Here is a 6,047-nt window from a genome sequence, read left to right as displayed (position 1 = left end):
GTTACTATTCCGGACCTTCTCCTTCTGCAGCTTCTCTTGGTGGTTCAAATCCACTATTTGCTTCCTGGGCTAGCCAGCCATGTCCTCACCTGCTAAAGACTTAAGGAGGGTGCAGGCAGCTGGCAACCTCCATGGAAGCCGTGGGCTTGGAGACAGGAGTAAGATGGGCACATGGCAGATGCCCTGCTGATGACAAGCTACTCTCCAATATGCCCTGTGGGAGATAGAGGCCCGGGTTTTAGAGAGTTTGGAGCATTATTTCCTATCTCATTCTCAGAATTTCAAGCAAAATGTTCTGAGAAATTCTGTGATGAACATCATATACAGAAGTAAAACCTGCAGCTTTGCAAGCCTGATGCTTCTCAAGCACCTGGGGACCCTCTGCATGTCTGCTGAGAGGTTCACTTCAGCTATTGCTTCCCCAGAGTCCCAGTCTCAGGCAGATGTCTGAGTGTCTGGGGCGTCCACACCATACACAGAAGGAGTTCAGACTTGCTTCCAGGGTGCCTTGTTGTGGCCAGCCCCAGGATTGTACCCAGAATTTTCCTGGGGTCTGCAATTCTTTGCTGCTTTCTGTTATCCTAATCCAACTCAAAGATTAAAAATAAACTGATATTTGAAAAAAGTTATTACAGAACTAGTCATTGTAAATATAGCTCAATAAGTGAAAATGAGAGGACTCTAGAATAGTCTCATTAATAACGATAGGTTCAAAACCCGTGTGGCGCAGTCAGTCCTCCAAATGGTGCAGTCTTATGTCCTCCATGTGGTGTAGTAAGTCCTCCATGTGGTGCAGTCGATCCTCCAAGAGATGCAATCAATCCTCCATGTGGCTCAGTCAGTCCTCCATGTGATGCAGTCAGTCCTCCAAGTGGTACAGTCAGTCCTCCATGTGATGCAGTCAGTCCTCCACGTGATGCAATCAGTCCTCCATGTGATGCAGTCAGTCCTCCATGTGCAGTCAGTCCTCCATGTGGTGCAGTCAGTCCTCCATTGGTACAATCAGTCCTCCATGTGATGCAGTCAGTCCTCCATGTGGTACAGTCAATCCTCCATGTAATGCAGTTTTCCATATGGCATAGTCGGTCCCCATGTCTGCTGGTACTTATTTCTCATTCTGACTGGGGGTGTGGTGGGCATTTTGTCTGTCCTGAACGTGTACAGACACTTTCCTTGTCATTAGTCCATAAACAACACAGCACAACAACTAGCATTTACCGTTAAAGGCAGAGGCAACTTAAAGTGTATAGGAGGATTGTGCCTCCCTTATACACACACACAGTGCCGCATGAGTTTATGGAAAGACATGAGTTCCCAGGATTTTGGCATCTACAGGGGTTCTGGAATGACCCCCCTCAATTCCAGTGGGTCACTGAGCTAGCACATAGCACTGAGAGAATCCTATTCTGCAACAGTGTAGGTGTGATTCTGATAAAGCAAGGAACCCTGCTAACCGGCACTCCTTTGTGGGCTGGGCCTGCATCATGTTCAGGGAGCAAAGGGTACATTGGGGGTGGGGCACAGCACTTCATGTCCTGACCTGAGTAAGTGATGTTTGGACTTCGGGGAATTCATGCACCTTAAGATGTGCAATCTATACGTGGTGCTTAGGAAGCAAAGCAATCAATGAGGCAATGGGCTTATTCTACATGGGTCAGAATGGAAGATCAGTGATGTAAAAATCAATGAAAAGAATACAGTCTATAAGAAACTTCAGTAGCTGGGTAGTGGTTGTGCATGCCTTTAATCCTAGCACTCTGGGGGCAGACAGGTGGCAGGAGACAGGCAGGAGGCAGACAGAACTCTGTGAGTTTGAGGCCAGCCTGGTCTACTGAGCAAGTGATGGGACAGCCAGGGCTATACAGAGAAACCCTGTCTCAAAACAAAACAAACAAACAAACGAAACATGAATAAAAAATGAAAACAAATCACTGGAAAGGTAATATGAACGGCCAATAAACTATATGAAACCAGGGCCCAGTGAGGAAAGGCATGTGCTGCCACCCGAAGACCTGAGTTTGATCTCTGGACAGGCTCTTGAAAGATGTCATCTGACGTCCACATGTATCTGTCACTTCCTCCACTAATCAAATAAATATTTTTTTTTAAAAAAAAGTAAAAAAATCAGTGTTGAGCATCACTAATCATAGAAATTACAAACTAGAACTCTGAAATACAGTTCCTAGGCCTGTCAGTCTGGGAATACCCATGTCTGATAATCCCCAACTGGACACATGAAGTACAGTATGGACACTCAGGCCTGTGGTGGAACCAACAGCAAATTAATTCAATCACTTGCAGAAGCGGAGCATGGAAATGCATCTCTGAAAGCACATTCCTGACGCTGCTGGAACTCCACCTGAGCTGGACCCTTGTGGAGAGGGAGGACACTGAAGCCATGTGACATGCCTACCGATATTGTTTGTTACAGCACAGAGTCAAGAGTCACTAAGGAAGTCGATGAACGGATAGTGAGCTACTTCTGGAGTGGAATCCATCTTAGGGGTTACCATGGACAGATTAGATTTCTTCGTGTTAATGTGGTAAACTCAGATCAAGTTTGAGACCAGACGTTTATAGACAATGTCCTCTGTGTCCATGCCTTCTGCATGTGTCCTTGCCCTCTGCGTGTGTCCATGCCCTCTGTGTCCATGCCCTCTGCGTGTGTCCTTGCCCTCTGCGTGTGTCCATGCCCTCTGTGTCCATGCCCTCTGCGTGTGTCCATGCCCTCTGTGTCCATGCCCTCTGCGTGTGTCCATGCCCGTCTAGATTATGTGCAGGGAGACATAAAAGCACAAACTGTGCAGAAGCTGCTGGGCCACCAGACTCTGCTTTCAGGGGGAGGGAGATCACATGGCCTCCAAGTCAGGAGGAAACACTATCAGTATTTTATTGCTTTTAAATGAATATAAAACTTCTATAGTTGAGAGACCTCCAGATGTCAACATTATCTACTCTGTGGGTATCCGAAATACACTGGTATTTGTGACATTGTTCTCTATTTTTTAAAAAATAGTTTAAACATAATGTTTAAGCATTGCTTTTAAAAAGTAGAATCGAGGGGAAATTACTTTAAAAGGGTTTTTAAGGGTTTTGTCATGCACATAATCCTAGCCTTTGAGAGACTGAGGCAGGAAGATTGTGAGGTACAGGCCATCCTGGCCTGCTTAGCAAAACCTTATTTTTAGAAACCTAAATTAAAAATAAAATAAAATAATTTTTAAAATCCCCAAGTCCCAAAGGTGAAGTGGTATTTGAGATGTGTTGGGTTCAGCCCTTCCTATACCTAATGCAGAGAGGATTTGATATTGGGGTTTACTCACAAACTTGCCCAACCCGTGACTAGGTCTGAGTCACCACAGACCTTACTTCCCAGAAGGACAGTGCCTGCCATGTCACTGTCTTGGAGCTTGCATTGCTGAGTCTATAACCCTAACCTCAGGTCTCCCTGAGGTCTCTAGCCTTCAGATCACTCCTTTCAGAGATGGGCCAGAGATCAGCACTATCTGCATCTACCCAGGCTTCACTCCAGTCCTTAGGGCCACCTAGAGCTTTACGGCCCACTCAGTAAGCCTTTCCCTTCTAGGAAAGAAGGATTAAGTCAGGTTAACTCCAAACTATTCAAGAGACGGCTGTCCTGTGCTTAGAAGTTTCTAGATATGACACTTGCTACCATCATTGTGTTGTTTCCCTCCCATCCATCAGTAGAGCCAACCCAAAGTTGAGAGACCACCAAGGAGCCCTTCTGCCAGTAATGCCCACCTTTGGGAAGCAGCAGCTCTGCCTTGCTTCATTCTACATGAAGAAGTGGAGTATGTCTGAGTTTCCAACAGCCTCAGACTCCAGGACTCCAGCAAGTCCACTTACGAAGGCCAACCCTGTGCCTGCCTTGGGTGCATGGGCTCGGGCCAGAATAACCTCACATCAGGAAGTTATAGAGTGGGAAGGGTTTTGGTGAGACCATGTGGATCAACAGGCTGATGATGTCCTTGAGAGCCTCCTGCTCCCCGTTGAGCTGTTGGTCCCAGTATCCCAGATGTCAATAGGCTCATGTAGTCATGGGAACAGCATGAAGTTTGGGGCTGGGAGCTCTGGGGCCATTCGAGCCACTCTGGTGAGGTTACTGGACATACAGACGGATGAACGGGTGGTGGACATACAGATGGATAATGGGTGGTGGACATACAGATGGATGAATGGGTGGTAGAGAGTAGAGGAATAAAAGGATAGCCTAGCGGAAGGTGAACAGAGTGTAGGGTGGGTGGGCACAGATGGTAAATTAGTAATTATTCTCATTGCTGTGAGAAAATGCTTGACAAAATTAGCTTAAAGAAGAACAGGTTTAGTCTATGGTTACAGTCCACGGTACAGTCATGGTGGAAGGGTACAGTCCATGGGTACAGGCATGGTGGAAGGGTACAGTCCACAAGTACAGTCATGGTGGAAGGTACAGACCATGGGTACAGGCATGGTGGAAGGGTACAGTACACAGATACAGTCATGGTAGAAGGGTAAAGTCCACAGGTACAGTCTACGGGTACAGTCCATGGGTACAGTCTATGGGTACAGTCATGGTAGAAGTGTACAGTCCACGGGTACAGTCTATGGGTATAGTCCATGGGTACAGTCGTGGTGGAAAGGTACAGTCCACGGGTACAGTCCATGAGTACAGCCATGGTAGAAGGGTACAGTCTACAGGTACAGTTGTGGTAGAAGGGTACAGTCCACGGGTATAGTTATTGTGGAAGGTACAGTCCATGGGTACAAGCGTGGTGGAAGGTACAGTCCACGGGTACAGTCATGGTAGAAGGGTACAGCCCACAGGTACAGTCGTGGCAGAAGGGGAAGCTTGTCATCAACGGGAAGGCCATCACCATCTTCCAAAAGCCAGATCCCGCCAACATCAAATGGGGGGATGCCGGCGCCGAGTATGTTGTGAAGTCGACCAGTGGAGAAGGCTGGGCCCACTTGAAGGGTGGGGCCAAAAGGGTCATCATCTCCGCCCCTTCTGCCGATGCCCCCATGTTTGTGATGGGTGTGAACCATGACAAGTATGACAATTCCCTCAAGATTGTCAGCAACGCTTCCTGCACCACCAACTGCTTAGCCCCCTTGGCCAAGGTCATCCATGACAACTTTGGCATTGTGGAAGGACTCATGACCACAGTCCATGCCATCACGGCCACCCAGAAGACTGTGGATGGCCCATCTGGGAAGCTGTGGCGAGACAGCCATGGCGCTGCCCAGAACATCATCCCTGCGTCCACTGGCGCTGCCAAGGCTGTGGGCAAAGTCATCCCAGAGCTGAACGGGAAGCTCACGGGCATGGCCTTCCTTGTTCCTACCCCAAATGTGTCCGTCGTCGATCTGACATGCAGCCTGGAGAAAGCTGCCAAGTATGACGACATCAAGAAGGTGGTGAAGCAGGCATCCGAGGGTCCACTAAAGGGCATCCTGGGCTACACTGAGGACCAGGTTGTCTCCTGTGACTTTAACAGTGACTCCCACTCTTCCACCTTCGATGCTGGGCTGGCATTGCTCTCAATGACAACTTTGTAAAGCTCATTTCCTGGTACGACAATGAATTCGGCTACAGCAACAGAGTGGTGGACCTCATGGCCTACATGGCCTCCAAGGAGTAAGAAGCCCACCCTGGACCACCCATCCCAGCAAGGACACAGCAAGAGAGAGGCCCTCGGCTGCTGAGCAGTCCCTGTCCTAACTAACCCTTGACACCGAGCATCTCCCTCACAATTTCCATCGCAGGAGGGGCTTAGGGAGCCCTACTCTCTTGAATACCATCAATAAAGCTCATTGCACCCCTAAGAAAAAAAAAAAACAAAGCTAAGGGTCTCTTCAGTAACAGCAGAGGAGTAGCCCGACGGACGAAAAGCCCTGAACAGACACACTGCGAAAGCGTAAAGTGGCGAGTCAGCACTGAATTGTGCACAAACAACAAAATCAAAACAAAAGAATAATAAGCTGTAAAGAACATTCCTGAACATCCCTTGCTCCCTGCTTGCCCCTGACATGGGCTCTGTAGCCTG

The 6,047-nt window shown here is 48.2% G+C and overlaps 1 pseudogene; it reads left to right on the top strand.

Annotated features, from left to right (window-relative positions):
* The first annotated feature begins 2,738 nt into the window (after nucleotides 1–2,738).
* On the top strand, nucleotides 2,739–5,735 carry LOC130870732 (glyceraldehyde-3-phosphate dehydrogenase-like; annotated as a pseudogene).
* The last annotated feature ends 312 nt before the right edge of the window (nucleotides 5,736–6,047 follow it).

Source organism: Chionomys nivalis, chromosome 1 (assembly GCF_950005125.1).
Source record: "Chionomys nivalis chromosome 1, mChiNiv1.1, whole genome shotgun sequence".
Taxonomy (NCBI): Eukaryota; Metazoa; Chordata; class Mammalia; order Rodentia; family Cricetidae; genus Chionomys; species Chionomys nivalis.
Note: the sequence above shows the minus strand (reverse complement) of the source record. Positions and strands in the feature narration are given on the sequence as shown.